The sequence below is a fragment of the Desmodus rotundus genome, chromosome 10, assembly GCF_022682495.2.
Source record: "Desmodus rotundus isolate HL8 chromosome 10, HLdesRot8A.1, whole genome shotgun sequence".
NCBI lineage: Eukaryota > Metazoa > Chordata > Mammalia > Chiroptera > Phyllostomidae > Desmodus > Desmodus rotundus.
Genome location: NC_071396.1, coordinates 25,476,788 through 25,494,061, shown reverse-complemented (window position 1 = coordinate 25,494,061; position 17,274 = coordinate 25,476,788). Strand labels below are relative to the sequence as shown.

The window sequence follows — 17,274 nt, the reverse complement described above, 5'->3', positions numbered from 1 at the left end:
CTTTTATTTATCATGAGCAGAAACTCTGGATGTTGGATTTTGCTCTGGCCTTGGTGAAGACACGGTTGGACTTTTTCCGTGGCAGCACGGAGGGAGATGGGACACTGGGAACCCAGGGGACAGTGTCTATTTCCATTCTGCCACACTGCTCTCTCCCTTTGCAATGCTTTCCTCGCGATCCTGTGGAAGAGCCTAACTTCCACTGGCAACAAGAGGTTCTGGGTAAGACACCAGACCAGCCCAAGGGTCCCCTGGCTGGGAGCCAGTGGGCTTAGGTAGCAGTGGGTGGCCCAGGGAGAGGCCATGTGGAAAGGAAAGGGTTGCCAGAACTCACAGCGCTAGAAGCCCCAGTCGCTGGGGCTGGGGGCAGGCACCCTTCCATATGAGCCACTCATGAGCCAAGCGTGTATAGTCCCGAGTATATACAAACAGTAGCAGTCACCACAAATAACAAATTAACCAGAGGAGCCCTCGGCCCCTCTTCAGGTGTATAATTCAAGCAGCTCAAATAAATCGCAGTAAGAGAGAGGCGACCGAGTTTCTCCTTGTTTGTGCAAATCTCCTGGCATTGAGCTCATTAAGGCGATGAGAATGCATCTCTGAAAGGGAGAATATCGCTCATTATTCTGCAATTAAGTAATTGACTAGATTTCTGCAGCCCAGGAAATGAAGGAAAAGATTTCTAACCCCGAGAAAGAACGGCAGTCTCCAATCCAAGTCTAAATATTTCCCCGCAGCTGGGGAAGTCGCAGGACACCTGCGTTTGCATCTGCTTCAGCAAGCTGACGTCACAAGGCCTCTCAGGTGCGTTATTCTCAGGTCAGGGACGATGGGAAATTGTCCTGAGCAGCTTATGTAAGCCCTGAGTGCCGGAGGCTTGCTCCGCAGGCATTTCTGCAGTGTAGATTATTAGGCTGGGGGAATCTCGGCACTTCTATGAACAAAATACGTTTAGAAAAGTTTAACCCATTGCTTTTAATGGCTTCATGCATCCATCTCTCCTCCCACAGCAGACTTTGAGGTATCTGGCTTCCCATTGGTTGAACCCATGTGGCAAGTGGGAAAACACGAGCATCCTTCTTCTTCCCTCCCTCTCGTTTTACGCATCGCTTGGGTATCTACCGTAGGTCAAGACCGCTGCTGGGAGCTAGGAACCCAGAGATAGGAGATGTGTCCTTTGTACCTTTGAGTAGCTCATGTTCTGGTGGGGTACACATAACCTTGACCCCCCTCAAATGAAAGGGATCAAGAGAAGGCATTTTGGCTTTTTCATCCAGTCCCCCAACTCCCTCCCCTCTGGCGACCATCGGTCTGTTCTCTGTATCTATGAGTCCGTTTCCATTTTGTTTGTTCATTTATTTGATTCTTTAGATTCCACATGGAAGTGAGCCCCTATGGTATGTGTCTCTGGCTTATTTTGCTTAGCATTATATCCTCTAGGTCCATCCATGCTGCCGCAAATGGTAAGATGTCCTTCTTTTTTTATGGCTGAGCCACAGTCCACGGAATATATGAACTATACCTTCATTATCCCCTCGTCTATTCATGGGCACCTGGGTTGTTATCTTGGCTATTGTACAATAATAATGCTGCAGAGAACATAAGGGCGCATGCTGTAATGAAAAAATAAAAGGAAAAGAGAGGCACTTTGGAATCAAACATGTCCAAATCCCAAGTCAGCCTCCTGTTGGCTGGGCGTAGGTGGACAAGCCATTTCGCTGTCCTCAGCCCATTTACTCTGTCTGGGGAGACTGCCTGACACATGCTTGGAAGTACTTAGAGACAAGAAAAAACTCTAAGGTGCTCTAAATTAAATTACAGCTGGGGGAAAGTGAGAGACAGAGGCAAGAGTAATTGACTAGGTAATGGCTGTGGGCCGGCTGACAATAGCCTGCTCACCTTCCCGAATGGATGTTAGAGCTTTGCATGAGCTTCTAGATGGCTATCTGAGAGGTAGAGTAGGCCCTGGCCGGGTAGCTCAGTTGGTTAGAGCATTGTCCAGATACACCAAAGTTGTGGGTTCAGTCCCCGGTCAGGCACATACAAGAATCAACCAATGAATGAAGGTATAAATTAGTGGAACAACAAATCAATCAGTTAATCTCTCTCTCTCTCTCACTCCCCCACCTCCCCTTCTGCCTTTCTCCTTAAAATCAAGCAATAAAAAACATTAAATAAAAAGTAAATGACTTGACCACCAGATACCACCGTATCACGCCTTTGTATAAACTTTCAAGTCTGCGGCCCATTACCCATCAATCAAAGCTGTACGTACTTCTTCCTTCTCCCTTTCCGGCAGTGCACTTATCCCACAACCGCCCCCAAAGCCGTCACCCTTTCCTGTCCCCTTTCTCTGTAGCCAAAGTCAGTCCTTTCAAAACAACTGACATCTTTCTTCCCCCAAACAGGATGTATCCAAAAGTCCATCCACTCCAGGGCTGAGGACATGTGCCTTTTCTGTCTGGCCCTGTTGCCGACTCAGGCCATGCATACAGGACCTGCTCCTTTGCCTGCTTGCCCGCAGCTAAATAAGCCCTTTCTTTCAGAAAAGCTTTCGGCTGTGAACGTTTTTGTTGGACATTAGCACAGTGCAGGGGATGGCATGAGGGGTCCATAAGTATACGATAATGCGGAAGGGGGTCCTGTTTCAGGGACACCTGCCTACGAAGACTAGGCAGGTGGGGAAGGAATCTTGGGGTGTATTCCTTCTGTAATCAAGCCTGTATTTTTATCCCTCCACCTGTCCACTGAAATACTAAAGGTATTCAGAAGATGCCCAGTCACCTCTGCTTGAAATCTGCAAGGTTCACGGTACTAGTTACAAGCTCCCCTCTCCTCTAGAGCCACCTGACAGATGGGCTGGGTGACTGTGGGTGGCGGACACGCACATCATGTATCATAGACATGTACATGCAAAATGTACCCGATCCTATGAACCAATGTCCGCTCCAATAAATTTCATTCACAATTGTGTTTTTCTTTGCATGCTTCAGAAGATAGCAGAGCTATTTCTCTGGAGCCTGATGACTTAGAAAAAGCAAAATAATTGTACTGACCTACATTCGAAGGACCTAAAACCTGCAGTGGTGGAGGAAATTGAGAATTCCCCCTAAGCCAAGGAGAACCGGAAGGATGTAGAAAGATGCCCCGGGCTAAATAAGAACCCCCAGCGGGGCCTGGTAGACAGGGATGGAGAAGCAGGATGCTTCGGAGGCTGCAGATGGGCTTGCTCGCCCCGCGCCCTACCTGAGAACGTTACCTAATCACTCCGCGCCTCTGCAGCCTCTTCAGCAAACGGGAAACCACAAATGCTGGTTTTACAAACCTGCTCTAGAAAATCACTGAGCTAATAATGCAAATCACAGTGTTCATTGGACTCATGCTAGGCATCTGGGAAATGCTACGCTCTCCTCCCTCACCCAGAGCAGGGCCATCACGCCTGAAAGAAGCTTGTTCTTCAGCGACCGAAGAGAAAGGAGCCTGTTTATCAGGTGGACCCCAGCCCGTTGGCTCACACCAGGTACACACCAGACTACAAAGGAAAATGAGGCCCTCGCCCTGGCCGGGGGGGGGCTCCATTGGTTGGAGCGTCATTCCATACACCAAAAGGTTGCAGGTTCAATTTCCCATCAGGGCACATGCCTAAGTTGTGGGTTCAATTCCCAGTTCAGGTGCATATGGGAAGCAACTGATCAATGTTTCTCTCTCTCTCTCTCTCCCTTCCTCCCTCTCCAAAATCAATAAACATATTTTTTAAAAAAGAAAATGTGCTTTATTATCCTGCAATGCAGATAAAAAGACTCAGCCTGGTACTTCAGTGCAGAACTCGCAACACCGCCTGAAGCAGGTGAGAACATCTTGCTCCAACCAGCATATCGGGTCACTAGATCTTTCATAAAACATGGTTTCCTTCTGGGAAACATTTAAAAATTACACACGTTTGTAAAACGGCTACAGCACGAACAAAGATAAAACCCAAACTGGAACACCCTGCCGCGCCTGCGCGGCTGTGGCTCATCTGACCTCCAGGGGTCTGACCTCCAGGGGGCGGTAGGGCTCGCCTCCCGGCCACCCCTTTCATTGAAAAATGAGGAGAACCCCAGTTCCGAGTCAGTCTACCCCGGTGTGTAAAGAACGTCTACACCTGGTTCTCCCTGCAGTAGGATCCCCTCGAACTGTACATTGGGGGCCCCGCTCTTGCCGTTTCAGAGCAGGTTCTTGATTGTCCTAAACTGGGCTGCGAGGAGCCACGACGCCCTCTTTTCCCAACCCCGACTCCAGCCCGGGTCATTGCTCCAGGCAGAGTCCCTGGTCCATCTTCCCGATTCCCGTGGATACATCCTCCCCGCCTTCCTTCCGAACTGTCCACCCAAAGGCAGCCCAAGTTTCAAGTCTAAAACTACTGTATTCCGCCGAGTATAATGTGCAGCTACATTTTGTGCGCATTATACGCAGGATTATTATACCCATCGTTTGTGATCATTATACCCATGTATAACGCGCATCCTTATTTTTCCCTCAAAAATTTGGGCCAAAAAGTGTGCAGTATACACGGCAAAATACGGTACCTTGTTCTCTCCCCACCCTGCTCTGAACCACCAAACAGAAGCTTGGTATCAGGGCCTCCTTCTTGTTCCGAAGACAACCGGTTCACACTTCCTCACCTGGTTCTGTGGATCCCGTTTCCCAAGCACCTCCCCTAGGCAGAACTGGATCAGGAGTTGGCAGCAGGGTGAGCGTTTAGAAGTGAGCCCCTGGACTCCCAAACTGCCTTGGCAGAGGGACACGTTCCCACCTAGAGCTGGGGGAGTCCGGCAGCAGACCTCAGGCAAGCATGTGTTCAGTGGAAGAACATCCCAGACGATCCGATGTCTCCCCGTCTACATAACACACATTCCAACTCGACACACGCACTGTACAAGGGAACGTTCGGGACGGGCTTGTCAACTGCAGACTCATAGAGTATTCTGCTTTTTATTTTATTTTATTTTTAATCCTTACCCAGATGTGTTTATTGATTTTAGACAGAGAGGAAGGAAGAGACGAAGAGAGAAACACCCATCCATTGCCTCCCATACATGCAGCAGCCAGCAATTAAACCTGCAACCTAGGTACATGTCCTGACTGGGAATTGAACCTGCAACCTTTTGGTGTACAGGACGGCGCTCCAACCAACTGAGCCACAGCGGCCAGGGCTGCTTTATTTTAAATGAGTGTTTATCTGAATAATACTCGGGACACCAGACTGTTCAGGAAATTTGTATATTGATATATTCCAACACTCTCATTGGCTCATAGGGTTACAAAAGGGGGCAAAATGACTCCCGAACATGTCATCCACCCAAAGGTGCTCCGAGAACTGTGAGAAATGGCTGTGTGGATTGTGCAAGACACCTTTGATAGATCTGGATTGGAAAGACAGTCCAACAGCCTGGAGAACGAGACCCCTGGAGACCTGAGTGATGTGCCGCATCCTGTGTGGTGTTGACCAGGCCTCTGTGCCCTTCCCTGGCTTGAGCACGGTGCCTACAGATAACCATGAGGCTAAGGACTCTACATCCTGGCCCTGGCTGGTGTGGCTCAGTGGGTTGGGTGTTGTCCCAGAAAGCAAAAGGTCTAGGTTCGATTCCCCGTTAGGGCACCTGCCTGGATTGTGGGTTTGGTCCCTGGTTGGAACAAAAGGCAACCAATCAATGTTTCCCTCTCACATCGAAGTTTCTCCCTCTCCCTTCTCCTCTCTCTAAAAATAAATAAATCAAATATTTTAAAAAATGTAACTACATCCTTAAATAGTGATGCTCAATTCTTGGGTTACATGGTTTATAGAGCCTGAGTTATTAGATTTGCTGAATGGAGTATCACTTTAAATTCTTGCTCTCTGAATCCCTTCAAGAGAGCAGACAAGGCAAAAAGAAACAAAGGGAATTTATTTATCATAAAATAAAGGGCGACTATTTCCGTTTTAAACCAAGAGCCCCTGCTATATACTTACACAGTGAGAATCCCAAAGGCCTTTGATTTTATACGTGTGCTTCTGTACGGGGACTTAACAACGGGTTTCCTCTTCTCAAAGGCACATCACGTGGATTAGTGCTGCCACATGGTTTAAAGTACTTTCCGTTTCCAAGAAGATGTGCTATTTTTAGCAGCAGGGCCATTCACTTCTGAGATCACGTCTATTTCTGGCTTCTCCCCAGAAATGGCTCGGTTGTGGCTATTACACAAATCACAATAGCGGCAATGCTGCACATCGTATAACTGGAGAATACTGGCTTTGTGTTTTTTTCTGAACTGTTATTAATTGCAGCAGCAGCATTTGGGGGGGGTGGGGGGACATCTTTGCATGGAAGCTCACGAAGCTATCTTGTATGCTGGGATGTTGTAATCGAAGCCGAGGCTCCCAGAAAAGAGCCAGGATGCAACAAGCGTGGTGCCCGAGGAGAGAGAAACACAGTGTTAACTGTCAGGCAGCACACTCGTGCTTTTGAACAAAGGACCTGTGCCTTTCACTCTGCACGGAACGTACCCGTGAATGACGTGGCTGGTCTTCGCTGTGTGTAGTAAACAGTCCTTTATCTCTGACCCGTGGGACTCGTATCTTCTTCCGGCATCCACAAAACCGTGGGTAAAATCCCTTACCTGTCACTACCCTTCTTTTTCTTAATATTTACTCATTTATTTATTTTTAGAGAGGTGGGGATGGGTGGGACAAAGACAGGAAGAGGAACATCGATATGAGAGAGATACATGGATCGACTGACTCTTGTACGTGCCCTGACTAGACACCGAACCTGCAACCCAGGCATATGCCCCGACGGGGAATCAAACTGGTGATGTTTTGCTTTGCGCGACAACGCCCAACCCACTGAGCCACACTCGTCAGGATGACCCATCAGTGTTCTAGACACATGGTCTTGCTTTGCCTCCTACCCACTGGCCCATCTTCTTTGCTGCTCTCTCGACTCTCCGTTTTGTTCCTCATGCTAGAGCACCCAAGGACTTCCCATTCTGTGCCAGATCTATCTGCTCACTCAACCAAGCCTCCATCCCTTTCCTGCTCTCCCTACACTCATTTCCTTCATGACCTCTTCTAGCTTCATTTGACACTCCATCTCTCAGGGGTGTCCAACCTTTTGGCATCTCTGGGCCATGCTGGAAGAAGAAGAGTTGTCTTCGGCCACCCATTAAATACACAAACACTAATGAAAACAAACAAAAAAAGTCATAATGTTTTAAGTTGGGCTGCATTCACAGCCATCCTGGGCCACACGTGGCCTGCAGGCCGCGGGTTGGACACTCCTGGTGTATATGCTTAGAATTCTCAAATTGTATCTGCAACCCAGTTTTTAAATCAAACTCCAGAATCAGCTCAACCTACTCCAATTAAACGCTTACCCTTCAAACAAACCCATTCATAGTCTTCCTGATTCAGTACACGGCCTTCCCTCCTTAGTCACTCGAGTCAGAATCCCCCATAACCTCGCACTCACCTCTTCTCCCACATTCTGCATCCACTGATACGAAACCTGCTGACTCTGTGCTAAAAAGGAGACGGGCACTCAGCCCCTTGACATCGCCGCTGTGGCTGCCCCCTGGCTCGCGCACCATACGTCCCCCTCTCCGAGCCTCCTAAATGGGCTCCTTTTCTCCTGTGGTCCTGTTCCCAAACACATCTTCCAGAGCAATTTTTAACAAAGTCGGACTGTCAGCTCCTGTATTCACAACCGCATAGGACTTAGTTCACTGAAGGTAAAGCCCCCGTAAACGTGCTTTGGCCCGTTCACCGCCTCTGTGACCTCATCTCCTGCTATTGCACACCCTTTGCTGCCTTCGCATCAGCAGTGACAGCCTCTTTGTTGTTCCTCATCCAACCCAGACATGCTCCTACCTTCGGCTCCTTGTATCAGCTGTTCCTTCAGCCTGGAACTCTCTTTCCCCCCCCAAAACCCCCTGGCTGACCTCCTCACCTTACTCGAGTCTTTATTCAAATTCACCTTTTCAGTGAGGCTTTCTGGCCATTGCAACCTCGCTTCATCCCCAGCACCTTTCCACCCTGTCAATTCTGATCATATTTTTGATGACATACTGATTTACTGTGTTTACTTATTACATTTATCTCTTTTCCCCTGCTAGAATGGGAGCTGTACAGGAACTCCTTCTGTCGTCGCTGATGTTCCCAGCACAGGGCTGGGACAGTGCCCGACACACAGAGAAGCTTCATAAACATGTGCTGAACAAGCGAGCAGAAGCTCCATGTCACCTGGGTGGCCGTCATGTCCCTTCACAAAAGTCCTATGTGCACTTTCCCCTGGTGGCCCAGATCAGTCAACAAGCTTGCGTCATGCCCAGGGACAGTTTCCATGCATTAGGGTCAAAGCCCAAATTCGCTTAGAACAGGTGTGTGATGCTAGTCCTCAGGGCAAGTGTGAGAGAGAAACGTCAATCGGTTGCCCCTCTCATGTGCCACGACCGGGGATCGAACCCTCAACCTCCTGCTGTACTGGTGTATGGGATGATGCTCCAACCAACCGAGCCACCTGGCCAGGGCCCAGCAGCGGTACTTTTTAAAAGCTCCATCAGCCATTCTGATTTTTCCCATGTAATTAGTCTTGATACCACAAGTTCACTATCTTAAAACGAGACCGAAGATGCTAGTTTCATTAACATCAGGAAGTCTATTTCCTAACATGAGCAGGCTGCATTTAGAAAGCTGGCACGTGTGGGCCGAAACGGAGGCATATGGACAGCGTCCACTGTGTGCGGCTGCGCAAAGGAAGTCTCTGTGCTCCCCGAGTTGCGAGAACATAACCTTCCCACTGGCTTCTGAGTTTCCAGCAGGAGCCAATACATCCTTGCTGCAAACTGCTCCAAGCTGTCTCTGCACAACCGTCAGCTCCCCGTCCATAGCTGGCATGATGGTGGTGAGACAGGGGTCTCTGGAACCACCAGTGTCAGAGGGGCTGCAGCCCAGCTGTCTGAGGACTGCCTCGGAGCAGCAGGGTGTCCTACCCCAGTCCCCATCCCGACACTTTAAACAACTGTGACCATGCACCCAACAGGCCTGCTCCCTCAAACACCACACCGATGGGCTGTTCAGTAAGTTAAGAAATGAATATTTCAGCCCTGGCTGGTGTGGCTCAGTGGGTGAGTGCCGCGCCTGTGAACCAAAGGGTTGTCGGTTCGATTCCCATCCGGACACGTGCCTAGGTTACAGGCCAGGTCTCCAGTAGGGGGCGTGGGAGAAGCAGCCACACATTGATGTTTCTCTCCCTCTCTTTCTCCCTCCCTTACTCTCTCTCTAAAAATAAGTAAATAAAATCTTTAAAGAACATTTGAAAAAGTGTCTTAAAAAAAGAAATGACTATTTCAGGATTGTTATTTGGTACATGGTAACTTTGCTTGCTACTTATTTCCTAAGGAATGTCTTCATATCCTTGAGCGTATTCACATAGTGCTGTGTTCATATCGTGTATTTATATAGAAACCCGGCATTCTCCCAATAATCATTCTCCTATATTCAGTTCCTTGAAGCTGTGGCGTGATGGTTATGCTTGTTTGAGTTCACCTACTATCTGCCTCTGGTAAATCTAAACAGATGTTTCTAATTATTCCCTTTTGATGCATCGTGCATGGAAGATTTGGAATTCAGGAAGAGAAGGTGGAATGTTTAGCTGCCCACAGGAGTCGGAACAGGATGATTTTGATGATTAAAAGGTCCATGTTTTGCTTTGGAAGCTGGTGAGCAAGAACATAGAGGCGGGACCGACAGTCACAGACAACAGTGTGGGCGGGGCCAGAGGGAAGGGGGTGTGGCAGCTGGGAGGAAGGACCCGAGGGGCGGGGTGGGGGGGGATGGGGACATCTGTAATAGTGTCAACAATGAAAATAAATAAAATGAAGTAGCTACTCAATTATTCCAAAGGGAGGAGGACATGGTTTTTTTAAAAACCAAGGGCAACCTTCAGCGGGCAGTGGTGGTCCCGCTGAACTTCCACAGAAAGTCTGACACTTTCTATTCAAATGAATCCCAAGGAGTCACCACTGGAGCTGTGGACCAGCCGCTGAAAGCAAACTTTTGGGAACAACCAGACGGTGATACAAAGGAGCAAAGGCGCTGGGTAGAACAACAACTCTCAAGTTCACTGTCCATTTCCTTGACCTCGTAAGAAATGGCAGACATTAAAATACAGGTTTGCCCAAAGGGTCGCCGGTTGGATTCCCAGTCAGGGCACTTGCCTGGGTGGCGTACCAGGTCCCCAGTAGGGGGCGCGCGAGAGGCAACCACACATGGATGTTTCTCTCCCTCTCTTTCTCCTTCCCTTGCACTCTCTCTAAAAGTAAATAAATAAAATTAAAAAAAAAAAAACCATAAACTAAAATACCAGTCCGCCATATGTGAGAGCAGCTAGGCTGTTTTTAGTGTGAGGACCATCATTTTAAGTGTCCTTTCTATTTTCTGCTGGTGCGTGGGCTTTCTCAGGGGCCACTCAGCTAGGATGCAGCCACTGTGCCCTGATCTCGCGGCTCATAGATACACTGTTTCCCTTCCCATGAGTCTGGAACTGTGCCCGCCAGCTTCGGGGGTGACCAAACCAAAGATGTCAACTCATTAGCTGCTGTGTTCATCAGAATTAGTTTATATCATTTATGATTGGCAATATCATTAGCAGCTGGTAATTTAATCGGTCATGATTCACTGGCTTTGAAACTGTTGTCACTTAAAATGTGTACCGTGTGACGTCACAAGAGCTATGATTCTCGGGGCTGCCACCGCCTGTGCTTGCGGTGCAAGTTCAACCCCATATGCTGAAGAGGCCATTGGTTCAAGGTTACGCAGGACAGTGCAGGGAGCGACGACATCTGTGAAGCCCTAAGCCTTCGGTCTCAGCCTGGGTCCCTACTATCGTATGTGCCGCTATGGATGACACCTGGGACAATCTGCCTGCCTCCCAGGGCAGGCGGGGAGCCAGAGAATGAATGTCTGGACCTTGGTCACTGCAAAGTGACAGGGTCTGCAGAGTGGGCCTGAGAGCCACTTCTCAGGGTAATGCATGCGGACAGGAGGGTGGAAGAGGTTGGACTGGCACAACAGAGGTTCGAGATCACACCAGGAGACAAGGAGCCTAGTGTAAAAGGTCAGTACGTCCTGTGGAACACAAAGTCATGGTCAGAATTAAGGTTCCCAGAGTTATATTCTGCCCCTCCATTCAGCTGGTCGTTCTCTGCAGCACATTCCGGGAGCCACACTTCACCTTCAGGGGGTGGGCAGCAGATTCCCAGTCACGCCAGTCTACCCAGTTTGTGGCCGGGTGGGCCAGTGCCAGGTGCCACCCGGTTTCCCTGGCTGCCCGAGGGCAGCTGCCAGTGGGTGCATTCACAGCTGCAGAGTGTCCAGCAGGAACGAGGTAGCTTCACAAAGGACAGAGCCCTGGCCGGGTGCCCCAGCTGGTTGGAGCACTGTCGCCGACACCAAAAGGTCTCGAGTTCGATTCTCACTCAGGGCTCATACGTAGATTGTGGGTTCGATCCCCGGTTGGGCAGGTATGGGAGGCAACCGATTGATGTTTCTCTCTCACATCGATACTTCTCTCTGTCTCTCTCTTTCTTCCTTCCCTTCTCTTTAAAATCAATAAACATATCTTCAGTGGGGATTAACAAAATTAAGAATAAAGCACAGGGGGAGCATTTGAGATCTTGCTACTCACCATGAACCTCAGTGCTCAAATAAATTCTTCCAGAAACTTTCAAAATTTGTAAGTTTGTAATTTAATGAAAATAAAATAAAATAACCACACAATTATTCCCCCCCAAAAGGAACAGAGTACACACACCCACACACACTCACAAATGCACGCACATATATAATTGTAAATGTAAAATGTCTACACACATAAAGAATTCCAAACTCCTAGGAAGGAAATGTGTCTGCAAGGTGTGTGTCTACTGTTTGAAAACCATCTACCTGCAACGCAGTAGCTACTTGGGTGTTTTTCAAGCAAACCTGTGAACCGCCAAGAAGCACAAGGGACACTTAGAATTATTGTTGGCACACTAAAAATACTCCAGTTGCTATCCCATACTTATATCTATTGACCTTTACATATAATCCACATGCATATATACACACACAGACACGCCCCAAGCAGAAACAGAGAGCAGCACAAATATGTTATTTTTCAATATCGTGGGTTACTTGCAAGAAAGTCTGTCTATCAGGCAGGCACAGGGCAGGCATTTATTAAATCAATTCACTTCTTCACGGGCTTAGTCATTCAGCCGTTGTATTCATTCATTCATTCGTTCATTCCTTCATTCTTCTATTTATTGACTTATCACATATGCCTCACCAAGCTCACAAAACAAGTTATTTTTTATGGATTCAGTGACAAGACATGGGACGTTTTTATTTAGACACTCGGACCCAACCCCATCTTTTCTCCCATCAAAATCTTTCCAAGATCAGTCCTTTTCTTTCTTGCCTTTACCATCTCCCCAACCCCCATCCCCGACCACCCCCCAATCACCTGCCTGCACCACCTCACCCCCCAGGCGTCCCTGTATACCGCCTGCCCCTGCCTGCGGCCAGCTCCCTGGTGCGGGGGTTGGAACAGCCTCTGGTCCTTGCTGCTCAGCCCCGCCTCCCTGTGCGGTTGGCCCTCGAGCAGGGCAGAGTGGCCTGAGGGGCCCCTACGCGGCCCCTGGTCCTGGCGGGCCCTGCATTCTGCGTTTCCGGGTCTCTAACGGGGAATCCTGCCAGGGTGACCTGCGCTGCACCTGCAAGTAACCCGATTGGAAAACCTGCTCTTCTGGAGCTCCTAAGCGTTCTCCCTGGCTACATAAAGCGGTTCAGCACCTCTTAAGCCTTTTCCACGCGATTGCGTCTTTCCTCAAGGAACCCACAAGCAACAAGCCCGCCCTGCAGCCTTCTAGGACGGCCTCTTCCATTGTGGACTCGGCCAGGTCCTCCCTGAACGAGGAGCTTGTCCTTGATGGCCAGCGACATGCCTCCGATTCCGCGGTCCTCTAACCCATCACCGGCCACGTGGGGCTGTTTACCGCGCCATTGCCCTCTCCTTGTTCCATGCGCGCTCCCCACACGCCCATTCTGCGTTGTAGGAGGTCCACCGAGGTCAATGCCATTATTATCCGAATTCTGTCTGAACGTGGCAGTGTATGAGGGCCCCACTTTCTCCACATCCTCGCAAACACTTGCTATTGCCTTTCTCTTTTATTGATTTCTTTTTAATTATGGCCATTCTACCAGGTATGAAATGGTATCACATTGTGGTTTAATCTGCGTTTTCCTAATGACTATACATGTTTTCTTTTTCTTATTGGCCATTTATATAGCTTCGCCTACAGAAAGATCTCTTCAGAATCTCGGCCTATTTTTTAGTTGTTTTTCTTACGTCATAAGAGTTCTTTAGGGAGTCTAGACATAAGCCCTATGTCAGTCATTTGCTTTACAAATACTTTCTACCTGATGGTGGGTCATTTTTCATTCTTTTTAACAGTATTTCAAAGAGCAGAAGTTTTAAATTTTTACCAAATTGGCAATGTTTTATTTTAATTCCCAGGACTATTAATGTTATACCTAAGAAATCTTTACTAAACCCAAGTTCAGAAAGACTTAGTCCTATTTGTTTTCTCTCAATGTTTTATAGCTTTAGCTCTTGTATTTTGGTCTGGAATCCACTTGAATCTGTTTTTGTGTGTGGATTATGTTGGTGTAAATCTGCTCATCAAACATAAATGAGAAAAGACACTCATTCTTTGTAAAGAGAAGTTCAGGGCCCTGGCCAGGTGGCTCCATTGACTGGAGCATCGTCTCGTACACCAAGAGGTTGCAGGTTCGATTCCTGGTCAGGGCACGTACCTAGGTTATGGGTTTGATCCCCGGTCAGGGTGTGTATGGGAAGCAACCAATCAATGTTTCTCACAATTCTCTCTCTCTCATCAATAAGCATATCCTCAGGTGAGGATTAAATATCTTTTTTATTAAGGATTTTATTGATTTTATTTTTTAGAGAGGGGAAGGGAGAAAGAAAGAGAGGGAGAGAAACATCCATGTGTTCTTGTCTCTCACGCGCCCCCTACTGGGGACCTGGCCCACAACACAGGCATGTGCCCTGACTGGGAATCGAACCTGTGATCCCACAGGGGCAATGTAATTTGAATTTGGGGATGCAATCTACAGGGTAAATTGAAGAGGCGGTCATGTTCAAGAAATGAAACCCAGAGCAGGTCAGGAGCAGTGAGCTGTAAGAAAAGGCAGGGCCCCAGGGAGAGCCTGTCAGTTCAGCCCTGAGGACGGGGTGAAGGGACCCAAGAGCACAGCCACCTCCTGAGGTGCTAATTAGGGGCCCTGAGCAAGAACTTACTCAAAACAGAGACTGAGGGAGGGTATCCTGTTCAGCCAGTGGATAAATCAGAAAAGGGGGAAAAAAAAATGTTCCAGGCTGTTTTTACACTTGCGGGAAAACACACGTAACATAAAATTTACCAGCTTCATTTCACACTATGCACATGTATCAAATCATCACAGATTCTATCTCATTCAAGCTAGAAAAAGAACCACCTGCTGACCCATCTTTCCGTGAACGATTCTATGGCATTAAGTATGTTCTCAGTGAGAATCTTTTCATCTCTAATGAAAACGGCCCGCATGAAACCCTAACTCCGCTTCCTCACCTGCCCCAGCCCCCGGGGACCCACCATTCCACTTCCTATCTCTATGGTTTTGACAATTCTAGGCACCTCGTATAGACGGAATCACACAATATTTATCATTTGGTGACAGGCCAATTTCTCTGAGCATAACGTCTTCAAGGTCCGTCTGCATTGTAGCAGGTGTCAGGCTTCCCTTCCCTCTTAGGCTGAACAGCACTGCGGGGCAATGACATTCTGTTCCGCTCAGGGACATTTGGAAGCGCCTGCAGGCAAGGTAGTAAGGGCTGCTAGTGTGATCGGCAGGGAAGAGCCTGAAGCTCAAAGGTTAGAATAGGTGGGGATTCTGAAGTGAATGAAATAACCTAGGAGCACGTGTGGAGTAAGAACTTTATGGTCCCTAAGAGAGGGATAGAGGATGACCATGCAACTAAAAAATACTGAGGTAGCTCAGTTGGTTGGAGCATCATCCTGATACACCAAGGTTGTGGGTTCGATCCCCGGTCAGGGCACATACAAGAATCAACCAATGAATGTATCAATAAGTGGGACAACAAATCCATCTCTCTCTCTCTCTCTCTCCTCTCTCTCTCTCTCCTCTCTCTTTCTCTCAAAATCAATTAATCAATAAAATTTTTTGAAAGTACTCAGGAGGCGCAGTGAGAAAGCAGCAGGAAAACCAGGAAGTGCAATTCGCAGGTGGTCGAGAGTTGCTAGGCAACCAGCCTGGAAAGACGCTGCGGATGTGGGAGCCCAGAGGATATGGGCAAGCTTAGTGGGAACAGTTTCTGCAGGACTATTAGGCAGAAAGTCAAGGGCACGTGGCAGGATGAGGAGGGAGGGAGACCCTGGCTCCTCTCTGGGGCGGAAGGGAAGGATCCTGGCTGGTGGGTGGAGAGCAGAGAAGAGCCTTCAGAGTGAAAATGATGACAGGGCACCCAGAGAGAGACGGGGCTGATGATTCTGGGGGGCAGGGGGGCAGGGGGGCGAGGGGAGCCGAGCCCCAGAGAAGGTAGGTAGAGATCAGCCACGGATGCTAAGCAGAGCAGAGAGCGAAGGGCGGGGGACGACCTGGGGGTCTGGTGGACAGGGAGGCAGCGAGCTGCTTGGCTTCTCTCTCGGTGTCTTCTTGGTGGCTGTCTAGTAGAATGAGGAGCGTGGATGGAGGTAGTTAAAGAGGCAAGGCAGGCTCTGCCATAGATGCTCTGGGATGCACCAATGATGAGAAAGGAAAATCTGCTGAGTCCAAGGGGGAAGAAGATGCGAGGTGTGCGTGCGTATGACATCAGATGATGGATGGATGGATGGATAGGCAGACAGGCAGACAGGAAGATAGAGGTGATGATAGGTAGATACATAGATAGAAGATAAATAGAATGGACAGGTAAGTTAGGTAAATAGACACAGTGACGGATGACAAATGACAGGAAGAACAGGTTAGTTAGGTGGACAGACAGGAAGACAGAAAGAAGAGGAGAGACAGGGAGAGGGGACTTGACTGCACTAAACGTGGAAATACTGCAGTATCTAGCTTTCTCTGGGGGCGGAATTGTGGATTTTAAATAACGTTTCACCATTCCCAAACTTTCTACAAAGGGGATATTTTATTGGCCAGATGGAACGGTCCAATTCTATGTTGAGAGATCATTGGGCACAGAACCGACGGAATGCTGAGCCACCTGGAGGCCCCAACAGAGACCAAAACCGTGCCTGGCGGTGGAGCCAGTCAGCAGGGTTCTGAGGCTGTTCTCAGCTAACAGCAGTGAACTTTGAAGGCCAACCATGAACCTGGGATGTGAACAAGGCTCACGTGGTTGTCACGGCAACTCTCAGGCAGGGAAACAGAGGCCAGCATTAATGAACTTGCAGGGAAAAGCTGGGGGGGCTGTCAGGTCCAACCCCAGCCTCATGTCCTCAAGACATAGAAGACATAGACGTGGGCAAGGGCTCTGAGACCCCTGAAGGGGCTGCGGACGCTGTACCTGGGAGCAGGAGAGGCAGGCCTGGCGACCCAGGCACAGATCCAGGTGGAAGAGAACGGGGACCTCAGACACATTTGAATGGAATCCCCAGCTCAAGACTAGCTGGGAGCAGGTCACGCATTGCCGGTATGTTCGACTGTTCTCCTGGCTCAACATGAACTATGTGAAGCCTTGACTTACATACATTTCAAGCCTCAGTAATAGATCCATGTCAAATTCATGTTCAGATTCATGTTCATTTAAAAAAAAATACTATCACTATTACATGAGTCCTTAAAATCACCCCTATCGCTGATCAAATCCAAATCATTTCTCTTAAAGGCACTTTCAGGTTTAAGCTGTGTCTCCATTTTTTCATTTGTTTCTGCACGAGACTGTAGTCCCTACGCTGGACGGAGCGTCCCTGTCCCAGGCAGGGAGTGATGCTAGGCTGTCACTCTTCTCCATGGGACCTGGGGTAAGTCCCCTGTGGATCAGAACAGAGCTGGCATGGGCCCCTGCCCTCCCGCCTGGGCAGCCAGCTTCCCTCTGCTGTTGTGACTGACGGAGGCACCCGAGGAAGCCACGAGGCATGCCTGCTCACCAAAGACGCATTCTCCACCCTGGACCTCGCCAGCAATACGTG

General features: G+C 48.8%; 1 protein-coding gene across 4 annotated transcripts in view; it reads right to left on the bottom strand.

Annotated features, from left to right (window-relative positions):
- Positions 1 to 17,274, bottom strand: part of GABRB3 (gamma-aminobutyric acid type A receptor subunit beta3) — a 230,266-nt gene that overhangs the window by 44,818 nt on the left and 168,174 nt on the right. The gene's annotated exons all lie outside the window — the stretch shown is intronic.